Source organism: Lissotriton helveticus, chromosome 7 (assembly GCF_964261635.1).
Source record: "Lissotriton helveticus chromosome 7, aLisHel1.1, whole genome shotgun sequence".
Taxonomy (NCBI): Eukaryota; Metazoa; Chordata; class Amphibia; order Caudata; family Salamandridae; genus Lissotriton; species Lissotriton helveticus.
In genome coordinates this window covers 817,370,035-817,396,313 of record NC_136068.1, presented here as the reverse complement: position 1 = coordinate 817,396,313, position 26,279 = coordinate 817,370,035, and positions in this window count along the sequence as shown.

The following is a 26,279-nucleotide window of genomic DNA, read 5'->3' as shown; positions in this document are numbered from 1 at the left end:
GTGCCATATAGATATGATCATCATTAATGTGGGCAGACACTTTATCCATGTAAAACAAATTCACAACAAATTCTCCACCTTTATCTGCCAATTGAAAAGAAATGTTAACTTAATTTGCCACGATTTTGAATACCCCCATTCTTTTTTGGTTAAATTGTTGTGGGGGGTTTTGGGTGGTTATTCAAACATTGCACGATGACAAGGGCCCACTAATAAATCAGTCTGACAAGGGTGACTATATTGTGGCTTGGCCTAGAAACATGAATGTTAAAGAAGCTATCAAGCAATTCGGTGACACAATGTGTTGAGGGTTAACTACAATAAGTCACAGTAACCTTGCACTTATATTGGCGAAACGAAACATTTCCATGAAATGGAAAACTGCCAGGTCACCATCACTGCAGGAATGGCACTCTGAGATGGTGAGATGAAGAAGGGCGGAAAGTGCATTACTAAAAAGGGAGGAACAGCGGGGGCTATGTGAGAAACCCATTTCTATAACTTGGAATATGTTACTGGAAGAGTTTTTCGCTATAGACATTCAAGCTTATTGACAAACTTTTTATGTGTTCCCTCTTCCCTCCCCTTTCCTCTAATACGGGTTTTATCTATGAAGCGGGGATAAATAATTTGGGCTACGGTATGGGTTTGTAGTATAATGAAGGATGATGCCAAGGTACACAATGTTGAATTTTTGAGTCATTGATACACTGGATTGGACTGTCTAACTGGTTAAAGTTTTTACTGAGTCTACGGGGGAGGTGGGTGGGTAAGTAAGTGGGCTTATGTTGATTCCAGGTTTCATAAAATTTAACAAGTGGAACAGTAAGCTTCGAATATTGCTCCTCTGTTTGAGGTCTGTCGTTACAGCCTTGGCCACAAAAGAGAATATGTTGCGTGGCAATCAAAAGTAGGGAAAAGCAGTGATTGTTATTATGTGTTATCATTCATGCAATTATATGGTACATAACAAAAAAAACTCAATTATTCATTATAATAATGTGAAGATAAATTACCATGACAAATGAAGGGATTGCGTTGAGGCTTAATAGAAAGAGAAGAATACCAATTTACTTATATAGACGATTTATTGCTTCTACATGTACGATAATTACTGTAACATGTGAGGGACCCAAGGGAAATAAGTCTAAAAACTCACAAATACCATGAGGAAAAAGGAAAGTTGATGTCCTAATTTTAGGGTATTGGTGAAAGAGAATTCATTGAAGACTGCATTATAAAGAAAGGAATCATGTGTTAACAGTACTCTGTATTTTTAGAGCTTCCACCTGATCTCACATAAGAATAGTATACTTTTTAGAGAATTTCTCTTTGTAAGGATAAACAGTACCTCTACAGATCTCTATAAGCAAGATAAGTTAATATTCATGTCACATTTTAAAAGGATACTCCAGTAAGGTATAGAAATTAGCTAGAATGAGGGCTGAACACAAATCTAGAGAGGCGCTACTGTTTGGTAACAAAGTGAAAACTGATGTTGAGGATATATGCAGGTTCAACATGTCTTATAATAGACAACATTGGCAGACTCGAGGAATTGTGTGAAAACAGTGGCAATTACTGAAAGTAAATTCAGAGATAGGCAGTAGTTAAGGCAATTATCCTCATACAACATTCAGAGCGCACAACATCATTAATCACTTGCAATAAAAAAAACTGAGGATGCTTCTGGTTGAGGCAACTAAAGGGTTTTAGGACATATTAGAAGTGCAAACTTGCAAACTGGGAGTGACCACTACCTCATACAGAATATCACTAACTTATAAAAAGACTGTAAAAAAAATTTAACTGCATAACGGAATATACTGTCTATGTTTTAACATTTCCCTATCAGCAAAGATATGTTGATTGCACAATATTTCCAGTACACAAAATAGTACTTGAACAAAAACTTGCAATAAAAAATGTTGACTTTAATTACCTAGTGCCACGTCATTTTGAGGAAATGTACAATAGTAATGAGCATTTGATGCATTACTTTGCAAAGGACTTTTTATCAAACATGATGTGAGGCGGTAATTGGGTGTTAGCACTCAAGATACTAGAATCACAATATAATTTTAAGTTTGTGACTATTGAGCCGAATGGATTACATATGAGTGAAGATCTCATCACATCTGGGTGATTTCCCAAGAGTTCAGCAACATCAAACTATATACTTAATATTCAGATATTAGAATGTGTTGTTTTTTAAGTTCCCTTTGGGTATTGTTCCAGACAACATACAGGCATTAAAGGATACTGTTGTGGAAAAAAATATCAGGTTATCCCATGATATAACACTAATGTGACCCATTAGTGTATGACGTGATTTCTATTTGATGCCACATTTTTGGGTTCTTGTGAAAAAGTGTTGGTCACTTGGACTTTATGGCTTCTGGGGTGGAGATCATAATTGCCCCTTGTGATTAAATTGCACAATCGGAACCTAGGTATAATAGTTATAGACTAAAACTCTGATACAATATCTCTTAATGAATGATATGGAAATCAAAAACTTGATAATAGATGTATATCACTGAGCCATATCTATAAAAGTATAAAAGAGTGAACATTAATTCTTGATAAAGTTTGACCTCAATTGAAAATGTAAAGATAAAATACAAGGTGAACTTGACAGGTTTGATGTGACTAACAATAATGGATGGACTCTTACGTGTTACTGCGGGTCTGTAACTGCAATGCATTTGCATGACTTTTCCCCAATTCATGTGCATTTTTGAGGGCATGAAATAATATTTTAAAATATATTTTGGAGCAATAAAAAATTAATGTGAAATGTATCTGATGAAACATCATATAAAATATACAAAAATACAATATATGTTTTCAAGCTCCATTGTAATGAGAACGAGTTTGTGTACAATATTTCTTCTATGACAATGAATTGTTGACTTGGTCCATTTTCACTGTCAGTTGATCACATTATATTAATTACCTGTGGGGACAAACAAGTTAAGTTGTGAACAAGGTGAAAGTCAGGATTCCTGGTCTTTGCTATGTGCCACAGAGACTTACTTGGTCAGAGATTGGATTTATCCTGGTTGGTGTGCCGCCTCTTCCATGTGGAATGTAATCAAAAGCACTTCTATTTATGATATATACCACTTGCTATTGTTAAAATACAAACATTCTCTCTTTGTTAAATATACTTTATTTGACAATTGATGGTGAACCTGACTCGGAGAGAATATTGGAGCATTCCGGAACCGGATTTCAACTCCTCTGTTTTTCCCTTCCCTTCTTCCCCCAGGGTCATTTTACTAAGTGCTTGTTTTCAGGCTCTAAGGGAGACAGAGGGTTGTCATCAACATCCATTTTGTGAATTCCTGACATTCTGGATCCCATCACTGACTCCTTTGCTTCTCCCACACAAGCATCTGAAAATATACAGTAGCACGAGGAAACTGCAAAAACATAATGTGCCAATCTATTATATAGACTGAATCAGTTACGGAGTTGGGTCAAACCATTACCAAGACCTTACCAGAACATTTCCATTGGTCCTGTCGCCCCTAGCATTATTACTCAAGAGAGTGAAGTAGAGTTTCTACTGTTGTTCCCCACATATCAATTCCTTCTCTTGTCAAGCACAGTTTAGCCCTCACGAGAAATACATGGAGAATCCTAAAACATATTTTGCATTTCTAACGTAATGTCAATTCTACTTCATGACCAGAACCCAACTATTTGGTACTGATATAGGCAAAGTATAATTGTTTGTAGGTTATTTAACAAATGATGCGTTGTCCTGAACGAATCCCTTGATACTGATGCAAGACCCTTGCTTTGACACTTTGACATTTTCTTGGGCTGATTTAGGGCAGTATTTTAGAGTCGACAAACAATAAAAGATTGCTACTTTCCAAGAATTATCATTTGAAACATGGACCACTGCTGCATTCTATCATTGTTTATATGAGGACATTAAAGATGCGTTGTTCTTGGTCATTAATCAACCCGCTACCACTATAGCTCTAATTAGTTTGACACTTCAAATTGAATAACAACTGGCCAGGTGAAAGAAGGAAAAGAAGCGTCATTAAGTTAGACGGACATATGTCTCCCAGCCTCTTCATCAATAAATTCCAAAAACAGTTCTGCAGCAGAACACAGTAAAATTGGATCAGTAAAGAGGAAATTAGGCGAAAACACTGGCCATGTATTGAGGCCAGTCTGGCCATTTTGTCATGGCCTGTCCACTGAAAAACTCCACAGCTTGTCCTTGAATGGCACGACTGTGTCCAGCTCACCGCTGTAGTACCTGCTGAAAACAAGGCACATTGTTTGTTGATATGATGCTTTCTTTGCCTTTGACACCACTATCTGTCCCAGTATTAGTGGATTTGGGAGCTTCCGGCTCCTTTACCGATCGGACATTCATCCAAAAGTTGTCGATATGTTTTTGTCAAAAGAAACAGCAGAAGCTATAAGAGAATGATGGAAAGCTTTTAGCTTTGTGTGATGAGGTGAAAGAAAGTATACCAGTAATTATGGTATAACTCACTCGCCCCTTGGAAGAAGTCATCATTGATGTTATTGATGGTCCTATTTTCACATTTATTTTGGGAACTTCTTGCCTGTGCAATGATAGCCCTCTTATAGATTGGAACAAGGGAATTATCTGTTGCTCTTCCCCTCAGTGTCGAGAGACATGTTTTCCATTTCAAACTTGTGCAGTGGTTACTATATAAACCCCAGAGTCATCTATACTTTCAGTAGAATACTAAGGCCTGATTTAGAATTTGGCGATGAGTTACTCAGTGACAAATGAGACCGATATCCCATGCACCTTATTAAAAGTGCATTATATACGACAGATAGCCCAGCACTGGAAAGCACATACCAACCCCCTGATTGCGACATGGGAGAGTAGTGTAGACACCTGGGCCAAAGCAGGACAGAGGACGCTCCAGAAAGAAGATGCGAGGGGAATTCGTAGACGTCCCTTAGAAGAACTATGGACAGAAGTGCTGAGAGACTGGGAGATAGACACTAAACTGACACTGAAGGAGAGGAGGAAACAACAGAGGATCATAGGGAAGATAGATACGTACCAGAGGAATCAGAGGGAGACTACGAATGAAAAACATGTAAAGAGGGGGTCATGTCTGGGTCTTATGCTTCCCCTCCCACATGCCCCCTCACACAACTGAGTATTCTCATGGATACAGTATCCTGAACGAGACAAACCCTACCCCACCTGAGAAACACATAGGAGACGGACCCTGAAGCGGAGGAGACTCTAGGAGACACACCATCAAAAGTTTATTACAGTTTGTTATACAATATTAGTTTATGAGAAAATGAAAATGTATCTTCACCTATGGTTATGAGTAGCTCTCGCAAGTACACATAAATCAAAGTACAGAGGCTAGGCATGAGATATGCATTGTTTATTGTATAAATTGCCATCCACAGAAGTGAATCGTGACTTCATGTGTATAAGCTGGAGTAAAACGTGTAGAATCAAATGTACTGTGGATGCCATATGCATGACTGTACATGTAGTACATATATATGCTTTTCAAATGGCAAAAGATTTTTTTTTTAAAGTGCATTATATATGACACTTTTAATAAGGCAGATGGAATATCCATCACGTTGGTGCTGGAGTGACTCATTTGACAAACTCTAAATCAGGAACAAAGAATTGATGATGCATTCTGTAAGGAAGGGCAGAAAAATTGCCTCCACACAGAGTTTGTTGTTGTGCAATGGATTAAACGCATGCCCTCTCAACAACAGAACAGATCATATATTTAAATAAACTTGGCTAAAGGCTTTATTCAACATGTGATCTCCCCAGCAGAAGCACTTATATTTTTTGTAGTTAACCCCATCATGAATTAAGACCCTCTACTGACTACAGAGAACTAAATGGTGGTACTGTCTGCCTACTAGGATGCATCTGTGAGCATAGTACCATTAGGTGCTGCACAGATGGGGTCCACAGATAAGGAAAATGGTTTCACATGGGTCACTTCAGTGACTCCAGAGATATAGACAGAGTGATCCAACTGAGTTCAGAGAGGAATAGAACTGACAAGTACCCTTGTAGTAGAGGGCCATTTCCCATGTTCTATCGCCTAAGCAGAGTAGTCCATCAATGTATTGAATAGTCTACTCTGACTTTAGGCTGGAGGGGGGATTGTATTGGAATTGGTCCTTTCTGCAGGGTCACCCCCAAACTTGTTGCCTTCCTCTTCCCCTTTTTGATGAATTCATTTTTGTGGCTTTAGGACTCTGTGCACTTTACCACTGCTAACCGGTGCTAAAGTGCTTGTGCTCTCTCCTATAAACATGGTAGAATTAGCTTCTACCCAATTGGCGTATTTAATTTACTTATAAGTCCCTAGTAATGTGCACAACGTGTGCCCAGGGCCTGTAAATTAAATGCTACTTGTGGGTCTCCAGCACTGATAGTTTATGCTTTTAATCAATATTTTAAAGTTTATTCTTTAAAAAGTCATAACTCTGGTTCTACTTATTGGATGTTTGTCGTTCTGCTCTTGTTTTATTTATGAAAATAAGCTCTATCTTTCTAACCTGGTGTGCGATCTTTTTGTGTGGTGTTTTCACTGTTTTACTGTTTGAAGTGTTGCACAAACACTTTACACATTACCTCTCAGGTTAAGTCTGACTGGTCTGTGCTCGGCTACCAGAGGGCGAGCCCAGGTTAATTTAGGGTGAACTTGTTGCTTATCCTGACTAGGATTGTGGTTACTGCTTGACCAGGGCTTATACTCCAATCAACCAGGACCCCAGTTTTTAACAGTTCCTGAGGGGTGAGCCGGGAGCTAGAATTTGTTCATTTGCTCTCTCTGTTCCCACGTTTAACTTTGCATCATTTTAAAGATTTTCAACATAGCGCTGCATTTACCTTTATTTTGAGCATTTACCTGTTACTGTGCTTCTGTTCATTGCGGTGAGGGAACCGAGTTGTTGTGAGGCGGCTTGGCGGGGGTAAAGGCTGCAGCTCTCTCGGGACGGCAGGAGCGAGACCTCCATCTTGGGGGGAGTGCAGGTCAGCGGGACAGTTGTTTTGCCCCTAACTCTTCAAATGGTGGTAAAGCTGCGACTGCGCAGACCCCAGACTCCAGGGGCATGAGCCGGGAGCTAGAATTTGTTCATTTGCTCTTTCTGTTCCCGCGCTTAACTTTGCATAATTTTAAAGATTTTTAACATAGCACCGCATTTACTTGTATTTTGAGCATTTACCTGTTGCTGTGCTTTTGTTCATTGTGGGGAGGGAACCGAGTTGTTGTTAGGCGGCTTGGCAGGCGGAAAGGCTGCAGCTCACCCAGGATGGCAGGAGTGAGAACGCCATCTTGAGGGGAGTGCAGGTCAGCGGGACAGTTGTTTTGCCCCAGACTCTTCAAATGGTGGTACAGCTGCGACCGCACAAACCCCAGACTCCTGAGTCGTGAGCCGGGAGCTAGAATTTGTTCATTTGCTCTCTCTCTTCCCACGCTTAACATTGCAACATTTTAAAGATTTTTAACATAGCGCCGCATTTACATTTATTTTGAGCATTTACCTGTTGCTGTGCTTCTGTTCATTGCGGGGAGGGAAACGAGTTGTTGTTAGGCAGCTTGTCGGGGGGAAAGGCTGCAGCTCACCCGGGATGGCAGGAGTGGAGACCGCCATCTTGGGGGGGGGGGGGCGGTGCAAGTCAGCGGGACAGTTGTTTTGCCCCTGACTCTTCAAATGGTAGAACAGCTGCGAGCATGCAGCGGGCGGGCCACTGGAACGTCGCCAGTCACCAGAACCCCAGCTCATTTTACTGTGGTTCCTATCAGGTACTCGCGTGATGAGCTCCTGACCTTGGAAATCAATTGCCCCTCCCTAGCTTGGGCCCCCCAGGATGGCTCTTTTAAATGTAAGTTTTGTACAATTCAACTCCCACCGAAGGAGTCGGTCTCTTGTCCTTCAGACTACACGGATTTTAAGTTTCTCAGTCTAAACTGCCGGTCACTTGTGAAACATCCTGCTGAGGTCTTTGATCTTCTAGCCGATGAGTCTCCGGATGCCTTATTCTTAACGGAGACCTGGCTCACGCAAGACTCGGTGGCGGAGCCCTGGTTGGCTCTTCCTCAAGGCTATGTGGTGAAGAGTGTAAACAGAGGTGGCTGTAGAGGGGGCGGTATCGCAGTCCTTGTTAAGGATGTTTACACCTGCAGTTTCAGTAAGGAGAACATAGGGGACTGCGAAAGTGCATTGTTTAAAATCATGCTGAATTACAACTTCACTGTGCCCGTCCTCCTCATCTACCGTCCCCCAGGTCCCTCTTGCCTATTTAGGGAAGATTTATTGAATAAAGTCGCGTTATGCGCAAGCAGGGCAGCAAATTTCACTATCTTAGGGGACCTTAATCTCCATCTTGAGAATAGTGGGAAGGTTGAGATCACCAGTTTTTGGCTGACCTAGAGACCTATCAGCTGGCTCAGCGTGTCCTTGAGTGTACGCACAAGGCAGGTCACCTACTAGACCCCATATTCTCTAACTTAAGTTCTCTAAAGATTTCGCCGCCGGTCCTGCAGGCTTGGACAGACCACATTTTGGTCTCGTTCTCGCTGCTGTTGCAGGGAAAAGCCGACCTGATCCGCCCTGTCCAAGTCTTAAAATGTCCCTGGCTGTGGGGGACGCGGACTGGAACTGTGGCAGGCGCTCCGCTGGTGATTGTCGGCCCCTCCTTGCCTGCCGATCTGTGGGGGAGGGCGCCCTACTGTGGACGTCTCGCTGCTTCCTTGTTCTGCCTGCCGGTCGAGGGGGAGACCCGGCGGCCATTCAGCCAGGGAGGTGTCTGCCTCGGGCAAGAGGAGGGCCCCGCTGTTCGCACACGCTGGTGCACATATAAACCGCAGTGACGGAGGAGCAGTAGCCTTGGGGGAGCAGCTCAGTGTTGGGACTATACTGGGGTTGCCCCTCGGCGCCCCGGTGCAGTGGACTTGCCGGAAGCATCACCATAAGAAGAGCTGAGCTTGCCTGTGTTTCCGCCTGCCACGGCAACCTGCCTGACGGTGTGTAGTGTCCCTGGGGGTGGTGAGGAGAGCCGTGGCTGCCCCGCGGAACCGGGTGGACCCAAGGACGCACCAGCAGGCCCGGGTGGCCACGGTGAGGCTCCTAGACTGTGTAGACTTCTGGGGCTGTGTGCCTGGGGCTCACGGGGGATTCCGGACATCCTGGGCACCGTCTGACTGGTTCACGAAGAGGTGTCTGTCGCCTGCACCCTATCTCAATTGCCTGCTGGAAGGAGCGCAGTTCTTTAGGGGACGAGATGGCGGCGAAGGCGGATTCGGATAAGCCTCTGACTAAGTCGACTAGAGGTACCAGGCAAGTCCAGTCCAATAAATTGGTTCGTTACACGCTGCCTAAAGGGTCTCCGATCGATTCGAGGAGGGGCCCGAGTGGAAGTTCCGAGGACCCTCCAGCAGGGGAAGAGCCGACGCTGAAGGACCTTATGGTGGCCATAACTGGTGTACGGACCTCCCTGGGCCAGAAAATGGAGGCCTTGGATGGCAAACTGGACACTGTCACGATTGAAATGGGGCTGATCAGAGCGCATCTCACAAAAGCAAGTGAGAAAGTCAATTCGCTGGAGGTCAAAACAACTAGCTTCATTGATGACATCAACTTGTTGCAGCAGGAAGTGAGTGATCTTAAGGCCTACAGGGAATCTACTGACCGGCGGCTCGAGGAATATGAAGGGTGGGCACGACGCAACAACATCCGCATCCTGGGAGTACCGGAGAAGTCGAAGGGTCAGGCGCCGGATCTGTTTGTCGAAAATCTTATCCTTAACCATCTTAAGCCTAAGGGTCTCAGCAACTTTTTCACGGTTGAACGGGCCCACAGGGTCCCGGGAGGTAGACCTCAGCCGGGGGCGAACCCCCGCCCAATGATCGCTCGGGTCCTTAATTTCCGGGACCGCGATGTAATCCTACAGGCGGCTCGGGCAGCGGATCCTTTGGAGTTCGAGAATGCAACCCTTTTGTTCTTCCCGGACTTTACCCAGGCGGTGTAGAAGCACGACAGCGGTTTTTGGCAGTTAAAAAGAAACTGAGGGACAAGGGTATAAGGGATGCCATTATGTTTCGGACCCGCCTGCGAGTGGAGCTTGACGGGAAAGCCTGGTTTTTCGATAAGCCTGAAGTGGCGGCGGACTGGTTGGACGGCGTCCGGCGGCTGGACTTTGAGACTTGAGACCAAGGGGAGGCGGATGAACAATGATGTTGCTGAATGTGGGAACGACCGGGGGCAGTGGATTGTGGGGTTTGAACTTCGGTCCAAGGGGGGCACGTAATGGGTTTCCCTGCCTGGATGTGTTTATAATGCTTATTGTTGTGAATTGGAATACGCAGGGATATCCTCATTGAGTCGGGGGGGGAAGGGGTGGTGGGCCAGCGGATAGGTCCTCCTCTGTTTTCTACTTTTAGTTATTTGTAGACTAGTTGGGGGCGACAGGGGATGAGCGTAAGCTACGCGCAGGGGTGCAGGGAGGAGGTGCGGGGGTTTCAGTATTGGGATGGTTTCGTTTTTATTGTGTGTTTTGTTTGTTTTTTTGTTTTTGCATTGGGTGTCGCCGACTGCTTCAGAATTGATGTTCTATTGTTATGTCTTCCGGTAGACAGGGATTAGGGTTCTCCACACTCAGTTGAAATGTAAATGGATTAGGAGATAAGATTAAACAAGGTATGGTCGGGCAGTTGATCAGGAGACACTCGCCAGATGTGGTGTTGCTGCAGGAGACACATCTCATGGGGAAGCGATGTATGACATTACAAAGAGGGGGGGTACAAGCTGGTGGCACACGCGGAATTCACAACTGGATCAAGAGAGGTGGAAATATTGGTGAAGAACTCATTCCCGCTAAACATACAGGCCACGTGGGCTGACAATAGAGGCAGGTACATTGGGATCTCGGGGTTGTGGGAAGGGAGAACTATCACATTTTTGTCAGTATATGTCCCTCCGGCCTTACAGACAGATACCTTCTGTGATCTGTGTAAAATTCTCTTGACTTTGCCTGTTGGGGTATTGATAGTGGGGGGGGCTTTAATGCAGTAATGGACGGTGAAGTGGATAGACACCCCGCCCGGGCTTTGTTGCCGTCCCGTAGATGGTTATCGGACTTTGTAGGAACTACTGGACTGGTTGATGGGTGGAGAATGAAAAACCCAGGGTACATCCAGTACACACATGTCTCGGCGACCCATAACTCCCTCTCGAGGATAGATTATGTCTTGGTGCCGGCGTCACAGATGGCATGGGTCCATGAGGTGATGCACCTGGCTAGAGGAGTGTCCGACCATTCGCCGATCTGGCTTAGAGTCGAGCTGGGGCAGGGGGATGTGGCTAGGATTGCCCCAATTAGTGCCTGGCATTTGAGGGACCCCAACACCAAGAAAGAAATTGTACGGATCACTGATGGATACTTCCAAGAGAATCTGGGTACGGTGGAATCGAAGTGCTCCCTGTGGGAAGCGTATAAGACTGTTATTAGAGGGGAAGTGCTCTCGATCATTTCCGGGAAAAAGAAGAAGAGCAGGGCTGAGGTGGACAAGATGGAGGCAGACTTGATAGCTTTGAGAGGGAGGTGTCGTCCGACGCCAGTTCGGAGGGCCTGCACCGCCTTCGGCTCCTCAGGGATGAGTACAGGAACCTTGACGCGACAGGGCTAAGATGCAACACACTGATACCCAGAGTAGAATCTAAGAGCACGGTGACAAGGCCGGGAAACTGATTGCGTGGCTGGAAAAGGGGGAGCAAATAGTGGAGGAATTCGCTAGATATTATGAGGCGGTGTACACGGCGGAGGGGGGATACACTGAGACTGAAAATGCAGATATGATACGCGATATCCCAATGCCCACGCTGTAGGATGAGGACAGGGACTACCTGGATTCCCCTTTTACGAACGATGAGGTGGCAATGGCCATCAGAGGGGTCCATTCCAAGAAAGCCTCGGGCCCGAACGGGCTCCCTATAGAGCTCTACAAGGTGAACGCTAACAAACTGGCTCCTTTCCTCAGGGATATGTATGTGTAAAGTAGGGAGATGGGTCGGCTTCCATGCGATCAGCGTGTTGCTAACATAATAGTTATACATAAGGACGGTAAGCCGAGGTTAGAGTGTTCCTCTTACCGACCGATCTCGCTCTTAAATGTTGAGCCGAAAGTGTTGGCCAAGTTACTGGCGACTAGACTGGTAAAAGTCATCACGACGCTGATTCATCCTGATCAATCCGGTTTTATGCCGTGCCGTAATACCGCTGTCAATATACGTAGATTGCATGGGGTCTTGGGAGGCGCGTCCCAAATACATGAGCAGGCAGTCCTGTTATCATTAGATGCTACCATGGCCTTTGATAGGGTTGAGTGGCCTTATCTTTTTGCTGTCCTTAGCAAGATGGGCATTGGACCGGAATTTGTGCGGTGGGTCCGTCTTCTGTACTCTGATCCCCTGGCTAGAGTGGTGGTGAATAATCACAAGTCGATAGACTTCCCCTTGGGGAGAGGTACTAGACAGGGATGTCCCCTATCCCCACTGTTGTTTGCCTTGGCGCTCGAGCCGCTCGCGGCCTGGGTTCGATGGGACAGATCGATCAAGGGGTTGAGATGGACGTCGGAATGGGAAGACAAGATATCGCTCTATGCTGACGATATCCTGTTGTATCTGACCTCCCCCAGGCACTCATTGATTGTCTTTCTGGACATCCTGGCTATTTACGGGAGGTATTCTGGCCTTGCAATTAACTGGACGAAGTCAGTCCTTTTTGTTTTAAGTGGTGATCCCCCTAATATCCCGGCGAATTGCCCGGTGAGGTTGGAATTGATGGGGTTTCGTTATTTGGGCGTCTTTATGTCAAAAGATCCCATGATAAGATATGGTGCTAATCTGGCGCCCCCACTGGCTAGGTTCCGGAGAGATGTGGCGAGATGGAAGTCTTTGCCGCTCTCCCTGTTGGGCCGTGCAGTTCTGTTTAAAATTATGGCTCTTCCCCGCTTCCTATATGCGCTTCAGAACACCCTGGACCCGGTACCCCCCTCATATTTTAAGGAAATTGAGTCCCTTCAGCGGCAGCTTCTTTGGGAAGGTAGACCACGGATTGCGTTTTTTAAGCTTACGTTGCCTTGGTATGATGGGGGGATTGGCTTGCCTAATGTTCGGAAGTATTATTGGGCTTCCCAATTGGCGGCTATCAATCATGCAATCTATGGATCGTCGCTTGACCCCGGGTATGCAGTGGACCGTGGACAAATGCCAGGGGGTGAATATACCAGGGCTCTATATGCCAGACAGGGGCGTTTGCCCCTAATCGGGCCGGCAGCTATTGCGACACGAGTGTGGCATGAGGCTAACCAATCTCTTAAGTGGGAGGGGAAAATAACTTTGGCGACGCCGCTATGGAACTCGGAGTGTCTGGGCAGCTTATGGAAGACAAAAGGTTTTGACAGGTGGGATCTTATCGGGATCTCACAGGTAAAGGACATGTGGGGAAAAGAAGGGATTCTTACATTTGAAGCTCTGCAAGAACGACATCAGTTGCAAGAGAGGGAGCGGTATCGATATATGCAGGTCAGGCATGCGTTGCTGGCTAATATCCCCCGTGGAGTTACGCCCCCAGAGGCCTCTCCGCTGGAGGACCGAGTGCTGGACGGACATCTCCCCACCAAGGCAATCTCCCTGATCTATAAAAAGCTCATTAATCATACTGCAGACCCACTAGTAGCTAGCAGGGAACGATGGAGTGCAGATGGTCTGGTTCTGAAAGATGAGGCCCGGGGGGAGGCTGTTTCTTCTCCTAGAATAGTTGCTATCCAGATGAGGCTCAGATTAGTGCAGTTGAAGATTCTTCATCGCTCTTATACTACAGGTCCTAGATTGGTGCGAATGGGATTGGCTATGAATGGAGAGTGTCGAAGGGGATGTGGGGAAACTGGGACATTCATGCATATACCGTGGGATCGTACGGGCATCCGGAACTACTGGGTCAATGTTCACAACAAAATTCGGGAAGTGTGGGGAGTGGAACTGGGGCTGGAAACGCGCCGTTGCCTGCTTAATGTTTGAGAGCCGACCGACCTTTTAGGGCATGGGAAAACTTGGGTTACACTGGCATGTATGATAGCCAAACGAAACATCGCCCAGCTATGGGGTGCCAGTCAAGCCCTCAGATAGGGAAATGGATGGAGGACTTAGATTGGTGCATGTTTAGGGAACGATCTGTGTATGTTGCCAGGGGGAGACCCAGGAAGTGGGGCAAATCTGGGGTGCCTGGAATGGGTACAGAGGTGATATTTGTGCGCCCCCTGTTCCGAAGGAAATTACTGTAGTGTTGGACCCGAACTGATCCCGATTTCAATCTACAATCAAGTATTATTGTGACTATGGAAGTGTATAATCAGATAAAATGTGTTCGAGTGTCACCCAATGCATTTCTTTATGTTTGTCTTTTGTTGTATGTATTAATAAAAAGAGTTTAAAAAAAAATGTCCCTGGTATAAGTTGGACATGGGTCTTCTTTCTGCTTGCCTGTCCAGTCACAGGGCTCAGCTGCCACTGGACGTGGAGCTGGCAAACTCACGTTTTCATGAGTGGTTGACCCTAGGCTTGGATAGCTGCATCCCGGCCAAACTTGGGGTAAGATTCAAGGCCATCCAACCCTTGGTTCAACGATTCGTTAACCTTAGCCAAAAAGGGCTGTAAGCGACGTGGCAGCAAAAAGTGAATATCGAGCGGCCATCAAGCAGTACCATAAGCTTATTCGGAGAGCTCGAGCGGAGTGCATGGCCGACAAAATCTTTGCTAGTACTAACCCTGCTAAGATGATCTTCTCCCTGCTGAAGGGTATGAAGAGTGCGGGTGAAACTGGGGTCTACCCGATCTCCTCGAACCATCAGTGTAATGAGCTGGCTCAGTACTTTTTGAACTAAGTTGAGAAGATATACCTTAGTCTGCCTACCCTGGCCTTGTCTGCTGAGGTGGCGTTATTGGTCTTACGGTGGGAAACAGCCTGTCATCTTTTCCTCCCCTGACACCTATGGAATTCGAGTCCCTTTGTTTGAAAATTAAATCAGGCTCGCCGGCCGACCCTTTGACACCTGCCCATTTTCGTCAGTTTCACACTCTCATCTCTCCTTTAAATATTGACCTGGTCAACCTTTCTCTGTCGTCAGCATCCGTACCTGGGGCGTAGAAACATGCGAAAGTTATTCCGCTGCTTAAAAAACCTTCCTCGGATCCTGCTGAGTCGGGCAACTACAGCCCTATTTCCCAGCTGCCTTTTCTGGCGAAGCTGGTTGAATCCCATGTGAATTCCACTCTCTCTAAGTTTATCGAGCAGAATGTCATCTTGGACCCGTCACAGCATGGTTTCAGAGCGCATCACAGCACCGAGTCCGCTCTGTTGGTAGTGATGGAAGCTATCCGGGAGAGCCTGGATGTCGGTGATTCAGCTGCCCTAGTCCTTTTGGACTTAAGCGCCGCATTTGATACCGTCTCTCACACGATACTTATAAAACGCCTACAGGAAATTGGCATCAGGGATGTGGCTTTGGACTGGTTTCGGTCATTTCTGGAGGGGAGGTCTTTCCAAGTCTCCATGCCACCTTTTCATTCACATGAGTTTGCTTGGCATCAGGGGGTGCCGCAGGGCTCAGTCTTGAGCCCCTTATTGTTCAACATCTATGTCCGACCCCTGGCTGTGATAGCTAAAGGTAAGGGATTGTCATTGGTGTTGTATGCCGACGACACCCAATTGGTGATCGCTTTCTCTAAAAAATGTTGTACCATTCTGGACAAGTTCAAAGAAGACCTTTTAGCGGTTGCGGACTGGATGGCAGTAAACAGCTTGCAGTTGAACGCCAGTAAGTCAGAGATGTTTTTGTTTGGGAAGGATCAGAAGTTGTGGTCCGAGCAGTGTTGGCCAGATCGCTTAAACCCGCCCCCTTGTCCAAGGAGGCTGTGAAGAACCTGGGCTTGTGGTTCGATAGTGGCATGACTTTCAACACTCAATCGAAAGTAGTGGCAGGGGCATGTTTTGGGCTTTGCAAGGCTTGAATCCTCTGCTGTGTTTCTTTCCTCCAAAAGTGCGTCAAACCATTGTCCAGGCGTCAATTCTATCTAGACTGGACTATGGCAATTCCCTCTCCTTGGGCACTAACAAGGCTAGCATTAAGCGTCTGCAGAGAGTACAGAATGCAGCGGCTCTCATTTTGATGGCACTTCCAAAATCCTGCTCAGTTTCTCATGTGCTTCCTAAACTTCACTGGTTGCCTGTTGAGAAGCGCATTCAATTCAAGTCTCTTGGTGTGTCGCACAGGATCCTGATGCTACAGGCACCCTTGGGGGTGGTTAATCTGTTAGAGTTTTACGTGCCACGGCGTCCTCTTAGAACTGCCGACCAAGCGTTGGTCTACATTCCTCGAGTTCTGAAAGCCAGAGCTGGTGGCCATACATTTCGCAGTTTGGCTGCGAAACTCTGGAATTCGCTCCCTGCTTCCATCAGAGCAATCCAGAACCACCTGGCCTTTCGAAAACTTTTGTTTAACTTTTCATTTTCTTCCTTTGGTTCAAGTGTAAGGTCTGTGGTGGCGCTGGGACGCACCATTGCTGGGGCAGCTATGCGCAATGCAAATCTGACTAATAATAATAATTATGTGGTGGATTTGCCTCATAGAGAATATTGGAGCACTCCAGGACCTCAGTTGAGCGTCAGAGTTTCTACCTTGCCTTTCCTTTTTTCCCTGTCTCCCCAAGATCTATACGTCACGCTTTTTCCTTTTTAGGAAGTGCTTGTACTCAAGCTCCAGCAGAGGTACGGGGTCAGCATGTCCATCCATGCTATAAACTCCAGACAAATTTGTTTCCTTACCATGACTTTAGGATGCTTTTTTGTTTTGTTGCCCTCCCCAGCTTCCTAACAATGACATTAGAAACCCACCTACGAGCAGTGTTTCAAATTGAAATATATAAGTGCAGGTACTCACTATTTAGAGTACCTACTTGTTCCTGAAAAGTGCTGGTACTCTCCCATTAAATGTATTGCAGTAGTGCTGAGAAGTGCAGGTACTCTCCCTTTCAAATTAAAGAAGTGCAGGTACTTGGTACCAAACAGTACGTTCCCATTTAAAGCACTGCCTATGAGGGATCTATTCTGCTTTGACTGTTTATTCCCAACAATATTTTCCCCTTTTTTAGACATCCGGATTCTAGAGTTTTGTTTTCCTATTTTTATCTCTGAAAAAGCTTTGGCGGGGTTATATGTGTGACAGTACACCCTGCCGAACCCTGCTGTATCCCTCGATAGAGAGGAAAATAGCGGGACGGAAGGACATGAGGGAGACTCCAACAGAGAACATAAAGGATGGGATACTGATACCTCTGGAAACCCAGAAGAAGACCACTCAAAGGCCTCACTAGATTGCCCTGCTCTAGAACCCAGCCATCATAAACAGGCAGGTGCTGCATCCCTTTTGCTGTGTTTGCATAAGGGCCCTGTGCAGCACGCATGAAGGAAGACATGGAACACCAACATGCTCGTTATCGGTCTCCACCAGACCCCGGGTAACATATTCATTTATGCCCCTATGTCATGGGGCAAAATCACCATAGAGCTCATGAACAGTGGGAAACAATAGATTTGAAACACACTAGTAAGGTACCTGCGCAACTCTATGACTTTGTGCACAACTCTTTTAGGCCAGATCACAGTATCAGGTGAGAGTCCCGGTGGGAAAAAGTGGGGAGACCTCAGACGATCTCCACGGAGATATGCAACAGCTAGAACACTACACAGCAAGCCAGGTGGGGGTCTATGGATGGCTGTAATGAGGGCTCCTGGGGATGGCATACGTGGGATGTCCACCCCGGGCAGCTTCGGGTGAATGGTGCAGGCCAGGTTTTCTGGTAGGCCCATTGGTCCTTTTTATGCTGTATATTTTACCGTTGGGGATTTGTTCTAGAAAGTCTTTCAACACTGTGGTCCTGTTAGGTGTAGGGTTTTTTGTGGCTTCTGTGAGGTTTTTAGACCCGTAGCTATTTTAGGCCTGTGCAATTATAGTGGAGAAATCAGCGGCAGTGAGGGAAGCATTGGGGGTACTTTGTGAAGAGGACAGGGAGGACCTAATAAGGCCTGGAGTTCTGTCTGAAGCATGGGTAGGAAAGTCCCGCAATGAGTGTTTTGTGGCGATTGGTGTTGCGGCAGCAGTTCTAGCATGTTCTACGCCACAACAGAAAATGAAAGCCCAAAGTGATGCCAGAGGCAGGAGTGCGACGGGAGACTTACTCGATGTGGTGTAGTTTCCGGAAGGCAAGCTGGTCGTCGCTGGTGAGGAGCAGTCAGAAAAAGCGGCTGGGGTCGGTAGGGACCATGCACATGCACGCGCTGTGAAGGGGAAACACCCGGCTGATGAAGGGCGAGTCCCCAAGGTGGGCAGTGTTGGCAGTGTGAGCCCTGGAAATTAAAATATGCCGTTTTTCCCTTCTAGGTTGCAAAGGAGCACTTCTCAAGCAAAAATAGAGCCTGAAATTTAAAAGTTCTTCCAAAAGGGATATCTTCACCAATGTTGCTCGGAGGGATGTTGAGCATATTCAGCTGGGTGGGGTTGTAAACAGGAATACTGTTATTCCTTTTAAAAATGTCAAGGCAGCCAGGGTAGGTAAACAAGGGCCTGAAAGTTTTACATTTTTAGGGGATTACTGGACAATAGAGTAGATACACCTGTTGGCAAATGGGTTTGGGTGGCAAGAGAAAGTTATTTGAACCAAGGAATAACATAAAGGGCACATCACAGGACCACAATTCCTGCAGATTTGGGCGACTTGCAGGCATCAAAGGGAGAATGATGCATGGCCCCCCACCAGATGCAGTGATTATCAGCCGGCTGGTTTTAATGACCTGGGGTGACCAGCCAGAAGGGAGGGAGAGGTTTGGTGCAGTCATCCGGACGTCAAGGGAGACGAAGACTTCTTCAGCACCATCTCAAAGTCTGAAGAAAGTCAATTGGAAGCATTTTGATGGGGGTGCTGGTGATGGGGAATGTCCAGGTGTGAGTGGTGTGGATTCTGGGGGGCAAATGGATTGTGAATTGGACTATGAGGATGATGAAGAAGAATTTGAAGAAGGGGAAATACCAACTTGGCAAAGATATAAACAGGTCAATACAGCAGATGGGGGAGAAAAGAGAGAGGCTAATTTTCGGTCAAAAAGTCATATCTTACAAGCTGGGATCACAGAAGGAGGTATTGGACAAATGTTAAGAGAACACAGGAGAAAGGTGAACACAGGCGTACGTCCCCGGACTCTTCAATCAGGTTAAGAACAGGTGAGACACAATGGTGGAGCAGTTGGGAAGGGATTCATCAAAAACGCTGTATATAAAAGGGGTTCTAGGAATGCAACTTGTATCAGTGGATAACAGGGTGGATAAAGAACCGTTTTCAAAGGACTTTGAAAAGGCAGGTAAGAAAGACACAGGGACTAGTAGAGGGGATGTTGACAAGGTAAGTAGCAATGCTGATATCACGCTCAAAAAGGTGGTGGACAAAGATGACAAATCAACAGAGGGGGACGCAAAAAGTAAAACAGAGGGTTTGAAAAGGCTGCCTTATATGGGTTTGTCCATGCCTCTGGGGGCGCTTTTTAATAATGCAACAAAAGAGAGGATTTGGAGGGGTGAGTTTATAGATGTGTACAAATTGTTAAATAGGGAGATTCAATCCAAGGAGGGTTCTAGAGAGGAGGCCTGGGAATTAGCAAAAAAGACCAAGAGTACCCACAATTGACACATGGACATCAGTATTTTTTTATATTTTCCAGTGTCTACTGTGAAAAATTCCCTGAGAGTTCGGTGTCCATATTCAAGTATATAGATACCATTCGGAAGGCCCAGCTGGAATTTTGGAGGGTTACATGGTTGCACTATGACGAGGACTTCAGCAAATACTCCACACAGGGAAATTCGACTTGGAGATGCCTCACTGGCATGGACGGGCGACGCTTCGTGTTACTTGGGTGTCAGACTCTACCATAAATCCCGAGACCTCTTGGAAGGCAACAACTACCGGACCCTCCGAGGACTTAAAAGCCGAATTAGTTTTTGGCGGACCCTACCCTTGGCTCCCATTTCGAGGGTAGCCTTATCCAAAATGATCATGGTGCCCCGGCTTCTTTACTATTTTGCTAATATCCCGTAATCCCGCCGCGGCCATTCTTCCAAGAGTTAGATGCATTACTAATCTCCCTGATCTGGGGGAAAGGCTGCTGCAGAGTGGCCTTATCGACCTTGCAGTGGCCCCATGATAAGGGAGGGATGGGTGCCCCGTCATTTGAAGCCTATTTTTTAACAGCGCAACTGCAGTGGCTGTCACGCTGGACAACGCAACGCAACCTCGGGGAAACAGACATCCAGGACGGAGAGATAACGGTCCCGGAGCTGACTCGAATGCTCCTCCCGGGGACCAAACCCAACCCGGCTCATTCATTATTGGTCAAAGTGGCCAGATCCTGTACCATGCGGGTTCACCGTATGTCCAGCGGGACACCAATATATTCCCCATTACTGCCGCTAGCAGGACTCACTAAAGGGCACAAGTTCTACACCGCGGGAGAGCTTAGGATTTGGACCGAACATCAGCTCACTGAAACTGAAGCCCTGTTCTCCGACGGCCAACTGATTTGGTTCGCAGGTTTGGCCGAAGAAAGCGGGCTCCCAGCCGGCCAATTCCTGTTGCACCGGCAGCTGGTGGCGGACTGCAGATGGACCTGGGACCTTGGGGACGGAGAACCCAAGACCCACCCGGTGTTGCACACACTACTACATATGGGGGCTGGCAGACATCATATTACATGGATCTATAAATCCATTATGGAACTGACACACGTACCACTGACACGATTACGGCTCCGCTAGGAAGAGGACTTCGGCCGCAACCTCCATGATAGAGAGTGGCTGACAGCCCTAGAACATCACAAAAAAGTATCCCGGAACCAAAGAATCAAAAATGTCCAGTTTAACGTGCTACACCGTGCTTATCTCATGTCGGCGCGGCTTAAACGTTTTTAACCGGAATCCCACTTTGAATGCCCCCGCTGCCACACTCCGGACACCCCATTTATTCACATGTTTTGGACATGCCCAGGGATACAAACCCTCTGGATGACGGTACACACCACACTACAAGCAGTCACAGGCCTAACAGATTTCCACACATGGGAGGCATGCGCCCTGGGCATATTTAAGCGCAATAAACGAAAAAAGGTAGAGACCAAATATGCTCTGCTGGCCATACTTCTAGCAAAACGTAGTGTGGCAATGCACTGGAGCGCAGCAGAAGGTCCCCCAATAGCAGCATGGTCGGGGGCAGTAAAGAAATGGGGTGCGGCCGAAGAAGATCTCATCCGCCAGGAGGAAGCTCGTGGCATATGACGGCAACCTATTTCATTAGAATGGGCGATGCTCCTACATGATTTCAAGCGAACACACACGGCTGGCGCAGGACCCCCGCGAGACACCCAGGCGGAACCAGGACCAAGCGCATACTAATCCACCCACACTCTCTCCCCTTTTACACCAGTTCACCCCAGACCACCCTCTGAGAAGCACGCCAACGGCCAGGATAGGGAAAAGTGCCTACAATCAGCGGAATAACGTGGAGCTCCACTTCACTTGTCCCCCGCCTCATGTGACCCCAAGCCCCTCCCTCCTTCCCCTCCCCTCCCCACCCCTTACTTCCCCGAGTTATGGATCCCCAAGTTCATTATAGAACCTGGATTACCAGTTCACGACACCCTTTGCAGGGGACTATGGACTAGTGACTGTCATGCGGGTCGGGGAGGCTACTACCCTTTCATTAATTAATTACTTACTTGATTAATTGCCAGCATGCTCTTTGATGCGAAAATGGTAATATCAATTGTAATGTTGCAGCAGACAAGTATGATTAATGTATGGCATGTATAATGATAAAATCCAATAAAAAAGGTTTTACATGACGAGGACTTCAGGGCTAGAATGGTCCCATTTCCGGATAAACCATGGGAGGGGACTTGATAACGTACTCTGGGTGCAATGGATGTACCCTCAGCGGTCTCCCCCAACGATTCACACTGCAGGTTGCTTGGCAATACTTCATTGGCCCTTTCTTGGGAAACCTAAAGACCCAATGCAGGTACTTCAACAGAGGTTATTGCCCGAGAAACCCTTGCAAGTATAAACATGAGTGTTCCAAATGTGGGGGAAAGCATGCAGTCCTCCAGTGTTTTTGGGAACAAGCATATTTTGGGGACAGTAGGCAAGGTTGGGGGGATCCTTTAATTCTGGTTACAAAGGCTTTTAACCCAATCCTAACAGAGATGGGGCAACAAGATTGGAATGGGGTATCAGAGAGGGTTTCAGGCATGGTTATCAGGGCCCTAAGACACACAGGTTCACAGAGAATTTGAAGTCAACTAAAGAACATCCTCATATAGTTAGACAAAAGCTGAAAATAGAAGTTGAAGAAGGAAGAATGGTGGGTCCTTTTACATCTTTGCCTTTGCCTGATCTGATGGGTTCACCTCTAGGGGTGGTTCCTAAGAAGGCTGAGGGCAATTTCTGCATGATTCACCATCTTTCAGGGACACAAGATTTGCCAATTAATGATTAAATACCAAGGGCGGATACTGAGGTGCTGTTTGCCTCAGTGGATGTGGCAATAGGGCTTGCAAGAGCAGTGGACCCAGGAGTGGAATTAACCAAATGCGATATTAAGTCAGCTTTCCATCTACTCCCAGTTCGTCTGGTGGACTTTTCTCTGTTAGCTATTCAATTTGAAAATCAGTTGTATGTTGGTAAAGAGTTACCCATGGCCTGTGCCATTTCTTGTAAGTTATTTGAGTTAGTTAGTACCTTTTTTCAGGTTTTGAATCAGTTACCCATGATCTGGAGGATTTCCTGTTTGTATATGCAGGCGGCATACAATATTGTGATGAGGCTTTGAGACAGGTTCAGGATTTGGCATTGGGTGTACCTCTTGCTCCTGAGAAAACTCGGGGCCCTAGTACACGTTTAGTTTTTCTTTGTATTGAATTGGACACAGTCAAAAGCAAGGTTACATGAGCAGAAGGTTAAGGATATGGTTGCTCTTCTTAAAGAAGCAATAGCAGCACCTAAATTACAGCTTAAACAAATCCAACGTCTTTTGCGTCATCACAATTTTGCTTGTAGAGTGGTCAGAGCAGGAAGGACTTTTTGTCGCCGCCTTGGTTTTGCAATATCAGGGGGAAAGCTACTGCATCACAAGATCAGGATCTCAGCAGTGATGCGGCCAAATGTGGAAGTTTGGGTAATATTTTTGGGAAAGGTTTCAATGGCATCACTATGTGGATTTGGATTTCTATCGGATGGTTCAAATATTTTCTGATGCAGCTGCCACCAGTGATTTTGGTTTGTTTTTGGAAAGCAGGTGGTGTGCTTAGAAGTGGCTAGCAAAATGGGAGGAAGAAGGTAGGAGCATCACTTTCTTTGAATTCTTCCCTTTTTTGGTAGCCCTGGTGGTGTGGGGAAAGAACCTGAAGAACAAAACTGTTACCTTAAATGTGGATAACAAAACAGTTGTGGTCAATAGGATTGAGGTAATAGATAAACATCTTTTGAGTATGCTGCAAAGATTTATGCAAGGCTGTTTGATGTTAAACACTGCTTTTAGAGCCAGGCATGTGCTAGATGTGAACAATAATATCGCAGACAAATGTTCTCATTCACAGTGGCAGAGATTCTGTAGTTTGGCGCCCAGAGCAGATTTGCAGAATATAGTGGTGCCACAGGAAGTATGGCTGTAACCAAACAAGAGAAGGTCACCCGTATACCCTGTTGAGACCTGTCTGATAAATGTATGTAACAAAAACAACGTCTCAAGAGGTAATATTTGGAAGACCAGTAATAAAACATGCACATTAGTTGCAAAAGGGAAGACAGGGGGACTAAAGGGATTTTCAAATGCATGGAGCGGTCTGTCTTCAAAGCACAAATGAACAAGGGAACAATATCAGCACTATTTACATTAAATGTGAGCATAACCCAAAAGAGCTTGTACACATACATGCTCGTGAAAAACAAGGTGAATGGCGCAAGTGACACAGCGGAGAACGGTGCAGGGCAGACAATAGTAACAGTATTTGCAAGAAAACATTTCGGTTCACGCTTGGTTTGCTACAAAGAATTAAATTAAAGGAAATTGACAATTTGGTGAACCATAGAGTTGTGCCAAGAGTTGCACTCGGAGGTCAACAACATTTCGACCTGTGGTAAATTTCAGGTCATCTTCAGGACCAGATAACAATTTTATCCATGCTGTACAAAAGGGAGTAAGAAAGGAAAGGATAGGGAAAGGGTAGGATGAGCGGGTGCACTGGAGCAATTATCTGTTTGAAAGGGGGGGAAAATGAATCAGTGAACAGGCCAAACGAGATAGGACAAGGCCACGGCCAGCAGGGTACATAAGTCATAGTTGTGGTGTCTGGTGGGGCTCACCAAAGAGGTTGGAGGGGCGTGGAGTCCTAGTCAATGTTGGCTTTCAGCAGAATTAAAGCAGCCGGTGTCCATTCGAGGACATCCGGTGTTGGTGGGTCTGGGGGCCGAGGACCGGCACTGTAGGAAGGACGTCCAAGGGCTTTGTGGATAACATAATTAAAGTTAAAAACTGAATGTGATTAAGGCGAATCTGAATCGAGAGGAAGCGCAGGGACTTGCACTCACCTCGATAGTGAATATATTCCGTGAAGAAAGGTCCAACGGGATCCTCAGTGGTAGGGCAACCTGCGTCAGCCTGAGTCCGAGTGGTTGAGCAGTTTGCAAAGAGCAACCAGAAAATAGCAGGCCGTAGGCAGAGGTTGCGTCATGACGGCGAGTGTGCGCTAGGAGGGAGGTGGGGTCGGAACAAAGCTGAATTAAAGGACTGGTCTGAGAGTGAAAAAGACTTGGAAAGCGAGAGCCCAAGAGAGAGACAATCTTTAAAAACAAAGTTGGTTTGAAAGTACACTAGCGTAAAATGAAATTTGAAAAGAAAGGTTACAGAAAGGGAGAAAACCAACTAAGCAAATAATTGTTACATTGAGCTGCAATTTCATTTACAATTACGGACAATGCTTGCAGATACGACTGTTTGAAAAAAAAATGTCATACAAAATGAATGCACAGTTTATAGAAAGAGGTAGAAACAATGTGAGTACATAATTGTACTTTGTAGCAGTTTAATTAAAAGAGAGCATGGGTGGGGTGGAGGTGAAAGAGGGGGTAAAACAGCATTTGTTAGTACATGACATAGCAGCATCGTAGATGGGAACGGGAAGGGAGTGAGCAGTACACTCATAGCATATTGGTGCAATTATGCAGATCTCACACATTTCCGGATGTTAATAGAAAATGTAAGTGTTTGGTATGCAGCAACTGTATGTAATTGTGTATAGAACAACCACACAGGGTGGAGATGACATGTGACCGCCAAAGGCATCACATGATGTGTCTGATTATGGGACATGTCAAGCACATGCTGCATCCAGTATATAACAGACAAAGAGCAGCAGGGTCATCACAAATGGACAGTGTTATGCCACTCAGGAGGTGTGGCCGCAGGTGGACTGCGAATGCTTGAACTTATTGAGAAATCTCTGGCAGTAAGCACTAGAACCTCTTGTTGTGAACGTATCTAGGACCCTTTTTAAATATTCACGATTTATGCCCTTATGTGGTTATAACAAATCATATCCTTATAAAGGCATAAGAATCATATCCATATTTAGTCATAGCCAATGCAGTCCAAATACGGCAAGGCTACTCCCATAGACTCCTAGAAAGTACAACGCGTTCTTAAAACAAACCAAGCCTCCAGCAGCCCGGGAATTCCCCCTGCTTCTGTTTTGATTTGTCCAAGAACTCCTGGAGTCCTGAAAGAACTGCAAGTTCTTAGTGATGTCTTATGTCCAACCTTACGTCAAACTCGGCACCTTCCAGGTATATATATATACTAGCATCTGCCTTAGCAAACACACGGTGGTTTGGAGCAGATCGGCTATCTACTTACCCGACGCCCTGCTGAAACGAGTGCCGAAGGAAGCCGACCCTCCCATTGACGCACTGAGAGAGACGCTGTCTTTTCTCCTGCCGAGAAATCCAGCTCCAGTGTTTCCAGTCACCCTTGCGGGTTGCTGGGAGATCGAGTCCTGAGAAAGAGATACAAGACCTCCTTCATTCTATAACCAAGGTACGGAGCTG